Below are 19,349 nucleotides of genomic sequence, written 5' to 3'. Positions count from 1 at the left end.
TCTCTGAGTTTGAGGCCAGCCTGGTCTACATAGTGAGTTCCAGGACAGCCAGGACTACATAGTGAGACCCTGTGTCACTGTCCACCTCCAAGTAGGGTTTCTGTAGAAAAGCAAAACATGGGTTATAAGCCATTAGGCAAAGGAAATAATGATAATTCTACACGATACTGCAACCTGATCTCGTCTATACGGGAATGTGTGCTGGATGTTTACAGTGAACGTATAACAGACCGGGAGCTTATAAGGAAAGGCAGGAAAGAAAATCCAGGGCTAGAATACTTAACTCTGTGTAAGCACTAGGTAATCCTCAGCTTTTTGGCAGCCACAGTGAACAAAACAAATTGGTTTGTATGATTCTTACCTCATGCTAAAGAGGGATGCTACAGTTATTAAACAGACCCGTGAAACAAATGCAAGCAGGGGATTACTAGGATACTCCTATGTATGTGCCCCTGGTAACAGTGTGAGAGAGTGTCGGCTGGCGTTAGGTATGGTGTCCTTGGTAAGCGTTCTGCAGAGTTTGCTCACTGCTCCACTTAGTGACTTTCATCTTGCTCTTTAACAGAATCCAAGAAATAACACTGTGTAGTTTTGAGAAACATCGCCCAAATACATTGGGTTTTGGTGGTTACCTCAAGGAGGGAACTTAAATTTTGAAAGAAAAAAAAATGGACTTTTTTTCCTACTAGTTTAGCTTCGAACCAAGATACTTTGTGTGATATGTCCAGGTTGAAGTCTCTCGAGAGAGGAAAGGAAAAATGTTTGCCTTTATTAAGTCCATTGCTAAAAGTCTAAATCTGTGTGAAAGTGAGTCCTGCAAACTGTGTTAGCGCCACAGCACGAACCTGTACATAGATAAATTGATTAGACATGTGCATACATGTACACACACAAGATGGGAACTAATGAGGTCTGAAGAGAGCCTTTGATCTCACCAGGGTGGGTGTCCTGATGGAGATATTGTGTCTATACTGTGTGATATCCTTTTGGGATACGAAAGTAAATATTCCACAAGAACATGCTATGCTTGGGGCCTTGGGTGTCTTGGGTTGATTGGTGTTTGTTTGTATGTTTGCGTACATGCTTGTGTGTGCCTATGTCTGTGTGTCTTTGTATGTCCGGTAGCTTCCTGTGAGCCTCTACATACTTAAATAAAAAGCTTAAAGCATTCCGTATGTCCAGGAGGTAAACATATTCTCTTTTCTGTGACAAATACTCTTGCTTCTTTTAGCTCTTCTTGGGATGGAAGCTCTCTTCTTCTTCTTCTTCTTCTTCTTCTTCTTCTTCTTCTTCTTCTTCTTCTTCTTCTTCTTCTTCTTCTTCTTCTTCTTCTTCCCCTCCCCCATGCGTACATAAAATTATAAAGCATTACCTCATAGTGCTATTTTTACAGTATTTGGGCAATTAAAGTGAAGAACAAAATTGCCTACAATTTTTTTGTTCCTCCATACTTTTAACAATAAATAAACAAATACATACATTAAATGAAACCGGTAGCGTTGAAATAAGATTTAAGAGGCAGAAATAAACAGGTTTACATGTAAAAGAGAAAGAGCAATTCTGCCTCAGAGAGGAACTTGGTCAGAAGGCCAGTGTCACAGATTCTGACATGACTTCTGGGTTCCCAGGAAAGTATACGTTCATAAAGCCCCCCGCACAGGGATGGTGTGCACCTTGTGCTGGGGGAGTTCAGAGACGGTGCTGGGGGACAGGCTGCTCATGAAGGTGGAGTTGTTTTCAAGTAGCCTGATTAGGGGCGCAGCTCCCAGGTGATAAAGGATGCTGACTTTGCATATTTGCTAATAGTCGTCACCTACTTAAAACCCCTAACGTAAGGATCTACTGTACATCCTGAGGTATTGACAAGAAAAGGCTCGCAGTGTAGCTGTGATTGACGTTGCCACTTTCCCAGCAGTGTACAGCGTGGATATGGGGAGAGATGTGAGACACAGGTTTGCAAAGCTGTCCTAACAGGCCAGCTCTTGGTGCCAGAGAGAAGTGTAAATGTCAAGTGGGAGATTGGGGTGTTACATGGTTGGTTGGTTCTTGGTTAGCATTTGTACCTGGTTTAATACTGATGTTAAATACTTCAGGAACTGATTCTTACAGTTTGAAATCCCTGGTCTGTTAAAATGGTACTAAGAAACCCAAACAGTAAATTTTTACTATTAATAAAAACATCAGAGAGGAGCAAACTAGCCCATGCTTGATTAGTTCCCAAGTAGCACTATTCTGTAAAACATGTTAGCAAAGACATGGAGTGATGGTTTCTGAGTAATTGCAATGTCACAGATATGCAGGTAGAACTGAACTGATGGGGGTATCTCATGTGACAAAAATCGATAATTGTGGGTGGGGCGGTCAATAAGAAGTCACGAATGTTCTTCACACTTGGTGTTTGTGTCTTGGAGGCCAGGTGGCTTCATTGCACCTGTGTAGGAAGTCTGAGTGGCCATTGACTTGACTTTTCCTGGTTATTACGGTTTAGGTGATGCCAGGGGAAATCACTTTATAAAGCTCTGGGAAAAGGAATATGTGAGAACGCTAACAATTTTTTTTTTTTACCACTTTCACTTTACCTGTTAGAGCTGAACCTTTGACACTAACATAAATTTCCCACGATGTTTGTTGAGAGCCTACTAATAAATACTATCCTCGGTTGCATTTCGGTAGTGCCATTGACAGGCCACCTGTCACAGGAAGCATGGTTTAGAAAGAATTCTCAAACAGCCATCACTGAAGAGAGACCCGGAGTGGTGGACATGGTGTACAGGCGTAGCTCTGTGTCCTTCAGATGCAGGGTTGGGACCTCATTTTGAACGGCATCTGTGATGGCAGTGCTTGTGGATGTGCACTACCCAGCTTTCTCCTTGTCCTGATCTGCTGTTATATATGGAAATGCAAAACTTTGAAGTCCTACATAAAGGCATCATTTAAATCTGAATACAATAGGTCACGAAGTACAAGTTTATGCTTCTGACATGAGTACTTGATGACCGTGGTAATTTTTTTCCTCGTGACTCATTTTTATCATTCCACTAATGGAATATTTATAATGTTTGCTCTCCTCTATCTATTTTTTAGCAGATGCTATTAACACCTAGAACATTTAGAAATATGGGTTTTTGATTTGAGAAATGATGTCAATGTTTGGCAATTTTTCTTCATTTAAAAACTTAAATAAAGACTTGAACATGCTTTTAGTCAAATAGAAATTCAGTGTTTTGGCAAAATGGTAGAATTTAAGCATTGAAGTTTAATTTTCTTCCCTAGTAGATTTATAAATATTTAAAAACATTACAGGTATGTCTGCCATTAATTCAGGAAAATACTTTCTTTTGGTAAAATTAAATATTATTTATATCATTAAATATTAAATGTACTATACACTAACATAGATAGTAATATTTAAGGGAAACAGAAAACTCCTTCATAAACATATGGCTCAGAATGGCAGATTTATGTGGTTTGCAAAGCGGCTTAGATCATGGGTGACCATCCCCTTCAAGTCACGAAGGCCCCTTTTTAATAGCAAGCATTTTTTTTCTTTCCTTTTGAAGATATTAACCACATAATAAAGATTGTACTTGCAAAATCTACGGACTGAGAAAATGCACATATACCATTGAAGTGAAGTATGTAGAATTCGGTGTGTCAGGGCAGGGATGAGATGGGCGCTCTCTGTGAGTGACCCAAGCTAACTTCAAACCTGCCATCTTCCTGCCTCAGCCTCTGCAGTACCTGGGCTACAGATGTGCTGTCACAGCAGGCTGGGCTTCCTTTATGGGAGGAGGCTTCCGTGTAATTCATAAGACAGTTATCCGAAGTCCAGCTGCATTTGTCACTCCTTTCCATCAGGAGAATCATGCCACCGAAGGTACAAACTAAAGATGGGCCTCTCTTTAATCAGCCTTCTGTAAACCTGAGAAAAATTAATCCCTGAGTCAGATTGAAACAGAAACACGATGGGCCTCTCTTTAATCAGCCTTCTGTAAACATAGAGAAAAATTAATCCCTACTGAGTCAGATTGAAACAGAAACACAAAAACATGTTTTTGTAGAGTGGCTTGGGGCTAGGTTGGGGGTAGGGAAGGGGTGAGGTTAGGTACCTCCCAGAGGGGGAGCAGTTGGCTGGTACAGAAAGGGTAGAGGTTTCTTTGTTTCTCTGGCTTTTATTGTTACTCCTGTGTGTTCTTACTTTTTTCTCTGTAGAAACTCTTAATCGTAAGACTCTTAATTGACACGCGCAGGAAGAAATAGCAGGTGTTCTCCTTTGATCTCTGTTGCTATAATTTTAAAGCACTGACTGAAAGCAGCTTGGGGTAGGAGAGGATGCGTGTTCACTTAGGTCACAGCCCGTCCCTGAAGGCAGGCAAGGCTGGAACTCAGACAGAAGCCTGAAGCATGAGAAGGGAGGAGTGTTGGCATGCTGGCATGGTGATCTTGCCCAGCCCAGGACTACCTGCCCACCGAATGCTGTCTCCGCAAGAAACTGGGCCCTCCTGCATCAGTTTATCAAGACAATCCCTCCGCAGGCGTGGCCACAGGCCAGCTGATCTGTGTGATGTCCCAGTTGAGGCTTCTCTGAGATGATTCTGGACCGTGCCAAGTGTACAGTTAAGACTAGCCAGGACACAGGTCAGCAGTAGTTTTATTTTTGTACATTCTGCGGATGAATATTCAAAAGGTCAAAATAAGCCACATTTAGCAAAAGGTTCAGATCTTTCTACTGAGACGGAATCTGTCGAGTGAAGGAAGCCATGAGGCACTACGAAAGGAAGGGAGGCTTCCTAGAATTTACAGTGTTTAAAGTGGAGAGATGACTCAGCTAATGCTCTTGCTGTTCTTCCAGAGTAAGAATTCAGTTACCAACCCCAACACGGCCTTTCACAATAGTCCAACGCCAGTTCCAGGGCACCTGGGGCTCCCATTTGACGCAGACACCAGGCATGCATTTGGTGATTGTTTTCCTACAGGCAAAACACACAGACATATAAAGTAAAAATAAATCTTTATAACTCTATGTGTCAACTTGACTGATCACAGACTAAACTGATATTTGGTCAAACACTGCACTGTGTGACTCTGTAAAGTAGTTTGGAGTCACTGCACTGAGTAAAGTACTTTGCCCTCAATCATTCACACTGTTGAAGCCCCAGAGAAAATCAAAAACTCTGGCCCTCCCAGGAGAGTGGGAATGTCTCATGCAAACTGCGAGCCTGAGAAATTGGTCTTTCAGAACTCATTTATTTTTAATAGTGTATTTTATTTGAAACACCCAAACATTTAGACAATATGCATTGGTGTTATCCTCCTATAAAATGAAATAAATAATTTTTTTAAAAAATAGAGCTTTTTAGATGTAACCTGACGCGTCCCTGCCAGATTTTAAAGATAGAGAGACTGAACTTTGAGAATTCAATCCTCAGTATCAGAAGCTCCGTCAGAGACCTGACAGCCTTGCCCCTGGTAATCATCGTCTCTGTAATTGCTGCAGTTTTGGAAGTTATTACAGATACATACATACTCTGACATTAAATAAACATGCTGATGCCTCTACCTGAGTAGTTTCATCTCCAGGTGAAAAATACAGGAATATACATGTCCTGAGAACTTTTCTAAAATTCTAAAAATGGAATTTCTAAAATCTTAAATGAGCATTTTGCTCAATCTGTTGTAAATTACAAAAATAACTACTATGACCTGAATGAAGATGAATGAAATCAGATAAGGAAGGAAAACCTTATATTTAAAACAAAACAAAATCTTCCTTTAAAAATATGTGCACGGGCGTGCTTAGCTTTGTTTGACCCTGTGTCCTTGACATGTCTGTCAGCATAGAAGAGTGTGTAAATGCCACTTGGTTTATTAAGACTAAAGGATGTTCTGATTTGGTCAATATTTTAGTGATAAAGTAATCCAGGTAAAACAGTTTTGCTGCTATCAGTACAGTAGGAAAAGGTATATCCTTCAAGTTCTTAAACAGATAAGTTTGGTTTTATGCTATTTCTTCTGCCCAAAAAGCATGGATGATAAAACCTGAAATTACATCAGCCTACTAATTGCCCTGGGTATTTTCTTCCTTTTCTAGGAGGAAGAGTCATGCTGAAGGCATTTGTACATATCTAGTTTTTCTAAATAAACCCTTCCATCTCGAGCAGTCTTAACTGAATGCTTTCTACGGAGCACCCTTCTTATACTTGAACTGGATACCCTTTCCAGTTTGTCACAATTTATTGACACGGGCAAAGTGAGCTTTGTTCATTTTATTTCTTAAAATTGTTTTTCCTTATATTTAAAGTAAAATGAAGTTGAGCTGAAAACAGCAAAGTCTTATTAATGTGCCAGTCAGAAGCCAGAAATATTTGATGTGGATCTGTCATGAAACACATCGGTGTGGGAAGCAGGTGGGCTAACTGGACATACTCTCCTCAGCTCCTCCCTCCTGAGACAGCAGCAGGTGACCTTGCTGTGGCCCCCTTCACCACCACCCTGTCTGCAATGGATCATATAAATCTCCCCTCAAACATCCCTCCTTCTCTCACTGCTTCATCCCTGCCCCAATGCCAGCAGCCATGCCCTAGAAACTCTCTGGCCCCTGGAGCCGGGGAAGCGGGTAGGCAAACTGCAGATCTTTACCTCCTCCAAGTCCTCCCTCTGCAGCATCTGCACACCCCCACCCCCCACCCCCCACCCCTCACCCCCACCCCCTCCTCACCCAATCATCTGTGGGTCGCACAGATCTTCCCCTCCTAACTTCCTGCACTCCCTGGAAACAGGGAGTCCACTTGGCTGAGGGGAACAGACGGACTAATGAGGCTCTTCACCTCTCCCTCACCTCCTCCAGACCTGGTCCCCCAGGCTCATCCCCAACACCACAGTACACCACTTACCATGGCCTCTCCACCCACAGCCCTGTAACCCCCATTGCCCCTGAATCACTTAGCTCTTTCCCTCCCTACTCCCTTGCCTCACACATTGCTTTATTCTAGCTAACAAACCAGCAGGCATTTCTTGGGAGCTGCTCTGACCCAGGAGGCAGGTAGCACAACTGCAGAGCTCACCACTTCCTTCTCCATTCTTCAACATCCAGTTCCCCGGGGAGTCCCCAGCTCTGTAACAGACTTTCCGCTGTGACCTTCTTGGCTGTCTGTCCCCTTTTCAGGGGACTAAGCCAATTCAGATGAACACCCTGCTTTCCTCTTGTGGATCCCAATCCTGCTAGCCCATCCCTGTTCCTAAGTGTCACCACCTAATACCTAGAAATCACTGCACCAAGAACCCCCAGTGGCCATGCTTATCCGGATGACACCCCTCCCCCAAATTTCCTACCCAGTACCACATAGTTACCACCTCCTCACAAGAACCAGAGACCACAACAGAAGCCAAGGAACAAAACACCTACTCAACAAAGACAAGACCAGATAACAGTACTGAGAATTACAGTGTTCCCAAACCCGGATGCCAGGGTAAAATCACATCAACAGCCGGGACAATATGTCTCAATTAGAGCCCACAACCCTACCAGAGCAGGCCCTGAACACTGTACTATACAGCTGAAGCTTAATAAAAGACCTCAAAATAGGCTTATGAATATGAAAGAGGTCCTTAGAAAGGAAATGAAAAAAAATGCTTAAAAGAATTCTTATGAAAACAGACTGTTGAAGGAAATGAGTAAAGCTGTTCAAGACCTGGAGGTGGTAATAGAATGAAAACAGAAAACACAAAATGAAGGAAGTCTGGAAGTGAAAATGGAGGAACTCAAAACCGGCGTCTCAGAGGAAAGCCCCCTGAACAGAAGAATAAGGGTGCTAACGCATGCTTACAGAACGTTTCAGCTAAACACAGAAGAATATATACCTTCCCGGTGCTTCATGGAACTTTTTTTGAAAATTAACTACATACTCAGACGTTGAGCAATTTTCAAGAGGTAGAAGAAAACTGAACTAACGTCCTGCATCCTGTCTGACCACCACAGATTAAAGCGAGATATTAACAGTAGCAAACAACAGGACACTTATAAACTAATGGAAACTGAACAGCCCGCTACTGATTGGAAAATGTGTCGAGGCAGAAATTAAGAAACGAAAGGCTTTTGAGACACAGCATGCACAGAGTGTACGATTAAGGTGGTTGTAAGAGACGTTAGCACTAAGAGCCTACATAAAACGAATTAGGGAGAGCACATACTAGTACATCAGCAGAATGCCTGAACGCTATAGAAGGAAAAGAGATCAAACCCAAATGAAATAGAGAGCAAGAAGTCATCAGCCTTGGGGCTGAAATCAAGAACATAGGAACAGAAAGTAGCACAGCGGCTTGGTGAAACCACGAGCTGCTTCTTGGAGGAAAGTCAGTGAGACTGGCAAAGCCTTATCCACATTAGCAGAGGGACTGATGAGAGGGACAGGACAGGAGAGCCAGTGAGAACAGAAGGACATGCTTTAGAAACCCGTGCTCCAACAAACCGGAGAATGAAAAAGAAGTCGATAATTCTCTTGATATCGCACCACTTACCACAGTTAAATCAATACCACAGAAGCAATTTAAACAGACCTATAACCCCCAGTGAAAAAGAAGCAGTCGTTTTCTAAAAGCCCAGAGCCAGATGGATTTAGTGCAGAATTCTAACAGAATTTCAAAGAAGAGTTAATGCCAGTACTCCTGAAATTATTCCATAAAGTAAAATAGGAGGAACACTGCCAGATTTGTATCACATGGTCCTGGTTACCCTAATACCTAAGCCACATAAAGACCCAACAAAGGAAGAAAATTACAGATTAATTTTCCTTGTGAACATATGTTGTTCTGTGAACCTTTTCCTGGGAAGATAAAAGGCACCATTTTGCTTATCTCAGAGAGGCAGCCCACAAGAGACCAAAATTCTGGTACCACCAAAGTCTGACTTGGTGAACCAATGAGGATTTTTTTGGAGTTACAGGAGGAGAAATGAGTTAAACACAACTGCATTAGCCAGGTCCACACATGTGTTCATGCAGCGTGTACTCACGCTCACACACATACAGCATGGATGACTGCACACAAAAGCTGGCAAACCTACACAGCCTTCAGGCGGCCCAACAGGTTGAAGAGTAAATTTTTTTCCTTTCCAAGGTAGCCTTTACTTTTTTTTTCTTTTGCTTTTCTTTTATTGAATTTTTTTTACATTTCAAATGTTATCCTCTTTCCCAGTTTCCCCTCCAGAAACATCCCATCCCATCCCACCACCCCCTGCCTCCATGAGGGTGCTCTCGCACCCATCCATTCCCTCCCTCCTCTCCACCCTGGCATTCCCCTACACTGGGGCATTAAGCCATCACAGGACCAAGGGCCTCTCCTTCCATTAATGCCAGACAATGCCATCCTCTGCTACATATGCAGCTGGAGCTATGATCTCTCTATGTGTGCTCTTTGGTTGGAGGTTTAGTCCCTGGGAGCTCTCGGATGTCTGGTTGGTTGATACTGTTGTTCTTTCTATGGGGTTGCAAACCCCTTCAGCTCCTTCAGTCCTTCCCCTAACTCCTCCATTGGGATCCCTGTGCTCATTCCAGTGACTAGCTTTGAGCCTCCAACTCTGTATTTGTCAGGCTCTGGCAGAGCCTCTCAGGAGACAGCTATATCAAGCTCCTGTCAGCATGCAACAGTTAGCCTCCCCAATAGTGACTGGGCTTGGTGACTGCATGTGGGATGGATCCATGTACAGCAGTCTCTGGACGGCTTTCCATCTCTGCTCTACACCGTCTGTATTTCCTCCTGTGAGTATTTTATTCCCCCTTCTAAGAAGTACTGAAGCATCCACACTTTGGTCTTTCTTCTTCTTGAGCTTCATGTCGTCTATGAATTGTATCTTGGATATTCCAAGCTTTTGCGAGTGCCTCAGCTGGCCTATACTTCTGCAGGGTGGCTCAGCTGGTCTCTGCTGCTTCTAAGCAGGTGGTCTGCTCTCAGAGTCCCTTCAGCCCTTCTCCCTCAGTCTTCTTTAAACTCAGCTTTACTTCTGAGAGGGACAGGTGTTATTGTATACTCTGTCAGGGACTGGCCTACTGATTCTGGTTAGTTTCAGGAACTTCCTGAGACTAATTATTAGTAGTTTACCTCCCTGCTTAAGCTCCCCTAAAGGATGGGAATGGTTTAGTCTTGGAGGAGTGTTACATAACAACACAGTCAAAGGTACTCAATGAAATATTTGCAAACAGAAAAGAAAAGCACATTGAAAAGATCATCCAATATCATCAAATTACCTTCATTTCAGAGATACAGGAATGGTCCAGTATATGAAAATCAATAAGTAATCCACCATATAAACAAGCTGAAAGAAAAAACACACATCCTCTCATCGGATGCAAACCATGCTTTGGATAAAATCAAACACCTTTCATGATAAAAGTCTTGGTGAGATTACAGATACAGGAAGCAGTACCTCAATATAATAAAGGCAGTTTATACCAAGCCTGTAGTCAACATCAAGTTAAAGGTAGAGAAACTCAAAGCAATTCCACTAAAATCAGAACCAAGACAAAGTTGTCCACTCTTCTCTATATAGAAATATAGTACTTGAAGTCTAAGCTAGAGCAATAAGACAACTAAAGGAGATCAAGGGGATACCATATGGAAAGGAAGAAGTCAAGTAGCAATTTGCAGGTGCTATAATAGAACATAAATGACCCTAAAAATCCTACTGGGGGACTCCTACAACTGATAAATTCTCTCAGCAAAGTAGCTGTCTATAAAATTAACTCACAGAAATCAGTTGCCCTCCTGTATACAGATGACAAATGGACTGCAAAAGAAATTAGGGAAGCAATACCTTTAACAATAATAGCATCAAATAGTATATTGTGGGGTAACTAAGAAAGCAAGTAAAAGACCTCAATAAAATTGTTAAGACACTGAAAAATTTGAAGCTCATCAAAAGATCAAAGGTCTCGCATGCTCAATGCATCATGATCAGAGTTCGTTTGAACTCACGGACACAGAGGCCGTGTGCACAGGGCCTCTGTGTGGTATGCATTATGGCTCTGGTGTAGTTAGCGTCTCCATAGGATTTCCACAAAGGTGAACGGGTAGGTCTCTGACCATATGCCTTCTCTGGGGCTCTTCTTCTTCTGTTTGTTTGCTTTGTCCATTCCAATGTGTTAGTTTAGTTTTATCCTATATTTTATATCATTATATTGTATTTCACTTTACCACTATCCCTTATAGGCATGTTTGTTTCTAAAGGAGTTGATCTGAATGGGCGGGACGTTTGGGCTGATAGAGGAAGAAGTAGAAGGAGGGGAAACAATAACGAAGATATATTATGTTGTGAGGGGAAAAAGATCTTTCACTAAAAGGAGAGGGGGAAAAAGAAACATCACTATAAATTCATCTTACTTAGATCCAATATTATGTAATTCTTTGTGAAAAGGAAAAGAACGGTGATGATTTATTTTCTGATTGGTAGGTATTTCATGAGTTCACAAGTTAATGAAGGTCGGTATTTTTTCAAAAACTTGCTTTTGATGTTAAAATTGGTTGACAGTCAAGCCTGGCTTAAAAGAAGTAGTGAATTTTGGAGTGAGTCCAGTTGCATCGCCCTTCCACAGTGGTCCGGTTGACTATCTCTGAGTTGTAAAGTAGTTCCTTTATCATTATCTTATTTCTCAACCTTTATTTTTTCTAGACCTGAATTTTAAAGTCATAATTTATACACCAGGGCTGTTTTAAAATTGATATGAGATGTATATATTTACAGTGTAGTAGGGCTGCTGCCCTTTTGTAATTTGTATAGTCTGGGAATGAATCAGTGAAGCTTGAGAGAAGTCGGATGTGTTTACTTCACACAAGAGCATGTGATCCTTGTCGCAGTCCCTGGGACCTTCTTGTTTTCTTCTTCGAGTGTTCTAATGCCCAGGAAGCATCTACTACGCCTGTAGATAAGTGTGCGGGGAGTTATTCCAGGAGCCGGCTGGGAGAGCATGTCCTCTCCTTTCCCTCTCTCCTTTCGTGCTTGTTCTTTCCTTCCTGTTGCCTAGGAAAGGCCTTCACAAGGTGCTGAGTAGATCCAGTCACCACGCTTTAATAAGTTCAGAATCCTGAGCCAAGGGCAACCTCTTATCACTCTGAATTGTCCAATCTCAGGTAATCTGTTACAGCAGCAGGAAGTGGGCTAACACGGAGACACGGATGATTTGTGCAGTCCTCAGACACAGGATAAGAAGCCAGATCTAACAGCACCTATAGTGGAAGAATCCATTTCTGTAAAAAGACAGTCTGTGGCAACAGAAAACAGTGATTCCTGAAACCAGAAACCAAAGGAGAGATAGCCCTCAACCAAAGAGGAGCAGTCAGTTGGTTATGATGAAATTAGTCAGTATCGTGACCACCGTGGTGATTTCTTGATTAGTTACAAATCTCGAGGCTTATCAGTTGTACACTTATGATTTTTCTTTTGTGTATTGTCTCTAGCCAAAGTCTACATGTGCATACACTCTTTTACACTCAGGCCCTACTGTCCTTTTGAGAAGAAAGGTGTCCAGGGGTGTTTCCTGACCCCCTTTGGTGAGACATTTCTGCATTTGCACTTCCGTCACATTTTGAACACTTAACTGTGTTTAAACATTTTCCTCACACTTCCCCCCCCACCATAATGAAACGTTGAATTCATTATATCTGTGTTCACCATGTATAATTCAGTATATGAAATAAAGGAGTTGCACAAAATCCTTGATTAGTAAAATAGAATAACTACCAATTTGTCATAGTTTTCTGAGACACCGCGGTTAAACTGTTCGACTCACATTGGCATCAGTGTCTCAGAGAAGGAGAGTTGCTCCTATTAAATATTATTTAACTTAGATTATAGATGAGCTGGAAGAAACATTTTAACTACATGCACATCTACAGATGATCGTGGATTTGTTACTTAAGGATGTTAGGTAACTATACTGGTATTATAAAACCTTTTTATCCCTATAAAGTTTTAACACTGTTTCTTCCATTCATCCCCCCAGAAAAGATGTATATTCTATGCTTCTATGACATAATGTGAATAATTATTAACGCCTTTGTCTATCTCAGTAGAGTAGGACCTCTGGAAGCAAAGCCTTTCAGCATTCTTGTTTGTGTCCAGTATCTTGATAACAAGGCCTGGCAGTCAGCACCCATTCTGTAGTTGCGGAAATGGCCGTTTCTCCTGAGTTCTGTTCATTTTCATCGTATACATTTTTAAGCTTTATAGGTTTTTGTTTTTTTAGATGCCTGTGTGTTTTGGATTACTCCCATATTGTATTATATTGCTCTTGAACTGTGATACCAATTCCTGTTTTGATGTCTGCCAGGTCTGGCAGTGTAGACGTACTATTTTCCATTTGCCTGGTGTGTATGATGCATCTTTAACCAACCTTTCTTTAAATATTTGCTGAAGGTTCTCCTACTTCGAGCAGGCTCCTGCAGGCAGCATGGGGAGCTTGCTCCTGTTTTAGGTCTGATCTGATGAGCCCTATCTTCAAAGTGAAAGGCTTAGACTTGAAACCTACCAGCTTCCTAGCTGCTTTCTGATCATCTGAGCCATTCTTTGTTCCTCCACCTTCTTGAAGCTGCTGAGTGCTTTGGTGATGGCGTAGATAGAAATGGTGAAAGCCATTTAATCTCTGGAAATGAGGCCATTTTCTTTTACATTGGGTTGTTAGTGTGGAATACAGGTCAAGTCAGATATACCCAAGAGTTGAACTGGGCTTGTTTTGTTGTTCTCTTATATAAACCAAGCCCTCCTGGTGGTGCACTCTTCTCTCCTGGGCCTTAGAATGCATCTGCTGGAGGACTTTCCCCAGGGCTCCTACTTTCCCTGCAGCCAGGAACAATTGGTGCTGTGCTGTGTCTTAAGGGGATTTCTCCCTGTTCTTGCTGCTCTCCTGTAGTAAACAGGCCAAACTACTGAGTCAGCTAGGGCTTAGGTTGATATCAGGCATTCTGTTTGTTTTTCCTGGCATTGCATAAAAAGTCATTTCCCTTCCTTTCTTGAGAAAAGAATTCCTAATTTACCATGACTGTGTCTAGACAAAAATTACTGTAAAGAAATAAATAGAATTTGAGATATAATATAATGATCAGTGATCTAAAAGCTAAAAGTAGCAAAACTTGAGGGTGTGCTTCCCGTCAGCAGACGCTTACAGACAGCACGCATTAGGTCCTCTCTATACTCCCACCGTGGAAGTAGGCACAGCAGGGGGAAGACGCGTGGGGCCCTGTAGCTCATAGCAGCTCAGTGGAACCCCCTCCTGCTCCCCCCCCAGACCAGCATCCTGACAGAGGCTGAAATACTGTGTGAAGGCAAGCCCATCAGCATGGGAGGCTGGGCTTTTTTAGTTACTCGAGGTGATTACCTTGGTAATAATATTTCTAGCATTAAATTCTTACTGAAATTCTTATCATTTTGAGTTTTAACAAAGGAAAAAAATGCCCCTTCTAACAATGAGGAATAGCAACAGGGTTCCAGTATTTTCATTCTGTTCTTCAGAGACCTTACTTGATGACAGCACAGCACAGCTCCAGTTTTCCTCAACTGAAATGTCTTAGGGTCTACTAGAAGTAAACCTCCCACTTGTTTTTTATTTACTGTTAGCTGTAAGTGAACCAGAAATAGTTAAATTGGGTGGAAATTGCATCTAAAATCAGTCACGAATATTTTTTCCTCGTGTCTTCTGTTTTCTCTGTGAAGTATGAACTGTTCATGTTGTGGCTTGCATAGCCCTACCCTCTCTACACCCTGGACTGTATATACCTCGCACTGCACCCACCTGAATTTTCATATTAAAGACTTGTTACTGTGTTTTGCCCGTTTAAGCCCTGAACTAATTATATGCGAAGTAATGTGTCTGTCAGCTCTGTGTGTAATGACTTAATACTGGATTGTCCTAAGTTGATTTCTTGAAAGGGGGACCAGATAACTCTTCAGAAATTAATCTTTTAAAATATCTGCTTAATTGATGCTGAACATTGAATCTGTGTTATAGTCCCCACTGTGCGTGGTGGCACATGCCTATAACCCCGGGACTGAGACCGTTGACACAAAAGGATTGCCAGTTAAAGCACAGCCTTGGCTACTCAAAGTCAGTAAAGAGCCAAGTGCCTGTCCTCTTCTCTAAGTTAAATGGGAATGGAAAATGTGTCTTCAGAAAGCTACTCAGGAGAACATGGAACTAGACCTCAGACTTCCCAAACTCCACTTAGTGGCATTTAATCCTGATAACTTCTTTAAGCTGAATATGAGTTAAAATTAAAGCAAAGACTATGAATTACTGCTTCCTAATCTGCCAGTTGCTGTGTTCTTAGCTCTGAAAACTCTCCAGAATCAGAGGTGTTTGCCTCTAAGTTTCTCAGCAACTCGTTCCTTCTGGCAATCAGCAACTTTGAAAGTATCTGTCTCGTTCTGTGCTCTGTGGGCCTCACACTTGTACAGAGCTAGGGTCGCCCCCTGCAGACCTTATGTGCAGATGGTTTTGTTTAAAACTCGGTGAATACGGCAGTGCACTTAGAAACACAAGACACTGAACGTGTGAAAGAAACTCTTCGCGGCTGGGGAAATAGTCTTAGTAAAACGATCATCACACAAGCATAAGGACGGGAGTTCAGTCCCCAGCACCTATGTAAATTGAGGGTATTTGTTGTGTTCTGTAAACAAGAAAGGAGACCAGGATATGTTTTGGTAGAGCCAGGCATGGTGAGGTGGGAGAGGTGGCTCTGTGGGACCATACTGAGGCATCCCTTCTCCCTGAGGTACCAGCCATATGATGGATATAGGATGGGATAGAGGGTTTTTTTTAAGGCATGGGAAGGGGAGTTGGGAAGGGAGTAGAGACAGAGAAAGGTGGCAGGGGGAGGCTAGCTAAGAACATGTGGACAGGAAGAGGGAGAAAAGGAGAAAAGGCAGAGAGTAAGAGAGATTAGAGAGTGAGGAGGGGGCAAGCAGCCTTGTTTATAGTGAGTCAGGCATACCCAGCTGTTGGATCCTAGTAGGAATGCAAATAACATTCCTCCTTTTTGTTGTCATTAAAAAAAGGAAAATCTAGACAGAGGTGCTGATGAACCAGGAATGGGGTCTTTGAGATCTTTAACTACTTCCTGCTGACTTTGGGGTGACATGTCTCTGGGAAACCTAAGAAAATAGGTATGAGGCTGTTGGTCCAACAGTATTGACTTTTAATCCCAACATGAGGGAGGTGGACATGGGACATCACGGGATGTTTCCATAGTCTTGGACATTTGAATACGTAGTCCCAGTTGGGGGAGTTGTTGGGATAGGTGCAGGAGGTTAGGAGATGTGGCCTTGCTGGAGAAAATCTATTGCTAGGGCCAAGCTTTGAGGCTTCAAAATCTATGTGCCCTACCCTCCTTCTCCAGAGGCAACAGAGAGTTCTTAGGCACTGGAGTCACCATGCCTACCTGCTGCAGCACTCACCTGTTGTCATGGAGATGGAGTCCTTTCCCTCTGGAAGTGGGATCTCAGATGAACCCTTCTTTCTATAAGTTTCCTTGTTCATGGTCTTTTATTATGGCTATAGGAAACTAACATACACCAGACGAGTCTAATATGGTTAGCACTGGTACCCAGTGAGGGGTCCTCTTGAAAAGCAAGGTGCACAACTCCAAAATTAACCTCATGTGGCACACGCCTAAAGACCCACGCACAGGTGCTTTTTACTAGCTAAAACTTTATCACCAATGAAATAGCTGGATCAAGGATCACCTTATACATACATTTTTCACAGTAATTTTATTTTTAAATTTAAACAATGTTTAGGTGAATGTTTTTTAGACTGAATGATTCTTTACTGTTTATTTCTCTCACAGACTTAGAATTTTCCATCGTGCATTTTATAGTATCAGTTATGATGTTTACTAATTATAAGCTTATTAAGTTTTCAAATTTCATGCCTCTAGCTCTCATCCTTTTAACTGGCATAGTAAAAACAACCCCACATAGTTCAAATGTTCGGTTTACTAACTGGCTGAGACAAATAACATGAAGTCAAGGACTGTTGCCTGATGTCATTAAGGCACTAGCCGTGGTCTACAATACAGTGTGTAGCCCAGAGCAGGTATAGTGCAATAGTTAATTCTTTGTGCAGTACACATAGACAGTAGGTCCATATTTTAGCCACAAGGATACTTACCAGTCATGAGAATTGTGAGGCAATATATATACAATGTGAAATGAGCGAAACATGGAAAGCCACACACCACATGACTGTGCTCATGAGAGATAGCAGCATTTTATAATTGATGGACAGAAAGGAAACATCCTCAGTCTCTTATACTTGCTGTATAACATACTTGAAAATAAACCACCAACTCGCTAGTTTTTCCCAACATCTGTGAGACATAGCTGTGACACTCAAGTTTTATTGTTTCTTGCCTTTGGTCACAGAAAGGTATTGGAAGGGCAGTACCTTCACATTTTGCTCTTAGATGGAGTTAGTATGAAAAAATTATCATTTGGGAACTGGAAACTATATTCTATGATGTATTATCATTAAAGAATGAGGTAAGGTTTGCAGGTGTTGGTGGGTTCCTCCAATGGCTGTATGTCTCATAATTATGAAGAATTACATTGTAAATTACATTTATATATACAGACATACACAACACAAAAATATTAAATTGAAATGAAATAAGATCCATTAAAAATATGGAATTTATTTTGTCTTGACCAACTCTTGGTTGGATATACTATGTATCCATATAGTAAATATTTAGATTATTAACTATAAGTCGTTTTCTAAAATACTATCCATATACATATTGAGTAGTTCTTACTTTGTTGTTGTTGTTACTGGAAATTTTATTTCCTTTTTGTTTTAAGACAGGGTCATGCTCTGGCAAACAGGCTGGCTAGAATTTGGGAGTCCTTCTGCCTCAGCTTCCTAAGTGATGGGTTATAAGGGTAGACTGTACTTGGCTGGAAAGTAAAGGGGTGTGTGTATGTTTGTATCTGTGTATGTATGTGAGTGACTGCAAGTAACTACATAATGTGTTCATGGGGAGGCTTGAGGTAGATATTGGGAACCTTCCCCTATTGTTCTTCTCTACCTTATTCATTGAGGAAGGCTCTCTCACTTGGACCCAGAGCTGATCTGTATGCCTAGTGTACGTAGCCATTTGTCCTAGGGAATCCCCTGTCCCTACCTTCTGAGTGCTGGAATTACAGATGGGCTACTATGCCTCCCTAATGTTGACGTGGGTGCTGGGGGGGATCTAAATCCAGGCCTCAACGTTCATGATGAGTATTTTATCTACTGTCCAATCTCCCTAGCCCTGAAGCTTAAATTGCTAAGAACACAACATTCTCAGCTAGTTCCTCTGCCCTGTCGACATAGAGTTTTCTGTATCCATGACTGTTCAGCACTGTTGTGCATGCCTGTAACAGTATAACTGTTAGAACATGGTATGAAATTTAAAAATGAGTTTCATTTTAACCTGTTTCCTTCATTTTTTTAAAGAAACTAGCATATTATATGTGTGTATATGTCTATACCAAAAGAGATGTTTTAAGTTTCATATAGTCAAGTGATTGAGCATCGTGTATAAATATATGGCCTTATCCCAGTACCTCTATTAGTAGAGAAAGTTTTTCATTTATCAATGTCATGGCACTGTTCCTCTGTAAGGTGTGCTTCTTATATTGACCCTTCTGTGAGGTCCCTTAGCTAGGCTGTCCCTTCTGGCCCTTCTGTGAGGTCCCTTAGCTAGGCTGTCCCTTCTAACCCTTCTGTGAGGTCCCTTAGCTAGGCTGTCCCTTCTGCCGTCAGCCACCAGGTTGGCACTTGAGCTACTGAAACATGGCAGGTTTGAACTGAGGGTTATTTCTAGGGCAAAATACACGTGTATTTTGAAAATCTATCATGAAAAATGTAAATATTTTCTAATAACATTGACTACCAGTTAGGATGATAATATATTAGACATTTGGTTGAATGAAATTATATTGACACGTATTCCTCGTCTTATACTCTTTAAGGTGGTTCTTATAAATCTGTATTACACGCACAGCTTGTATATATGACCGCCATGATTCTGCTGGACAGCACCTGTCTATTGACTGTCTTTTGACATGAAGAGGTCAGATTGTAAAAGGCGCATATCCGTTTAACTTTCCATTCCTGCCTTCAGAGGTTGGAAAGTACTGTAAAGCTGTTTGCACACCATTCCAGCAGCCGGGTGGCGTTTCTCTTGTGCATTGGAGGTTTACAGGTCTGCCTGACCATAACTTCCCCACCACGTAGAAGTGGAAATATAGAGGTATATAGAGAGGACAAGGAAAAAGTAGAGCACGCATCAAGAGTGAGAGGAATGTATTTGTAGATCGTAGA

At 41.8% G+C, this 19,349-nt stretch overlaps 1 protein-coding gene and 1 long non-coding RNA gene across 7 annotated transcripts in view; one reads left to right on the top strand and one right to left on the bottom strand.

Annotated features, from left to right (window-relative positions):
- Window positions 1–19,349, top strand: part of Rap1gds1 (Rap1 GTPase-GDP dissociation stimulator 1) — a 144,843-nt gene that overhangs the window by 78,587 nt on the left and 46,907 nt on the right.
- LOC120100955 (uncharacterized) overlaps window positions 4,634–19,349 on the bottom strand; it is a 31,911-nt gene continuing 17,195 nt past the window's right edge. Inside the window, exons 5-6 of the long non-coding RNA XR_010063960.1 lie at window positions 10,242–10,309; window positions 4,634–4,970 (exon numbers count right to left, since the gene is read on the bottom strand). This is a non-coding gene — a long non-coding RNA (uncharacterized LOC120100955). The remainder of the gene's footprint in view (window positions 4,971–10,241; window positions 10,310–19,349) is intronic.

The sequence above is a fragment of the Rattus norvegicus genome, chromosome 2, assembly GCF_036323735.1.
Source record: "Rattus norvegicus strain BN/NHsdMcwi chromosome 2, GRCr8, whole genome shotgun sequence".
In the NCBI taxonomy this organism is placed as follows: Eukaryota; Metazoa; Chordata; class Mammalia; order Rodentia; family Muridae; genus Rattus; species Rattus norvegicus.
This window is presented reverse-complemented; position numbering and strand designations above follow the sequence as displayed.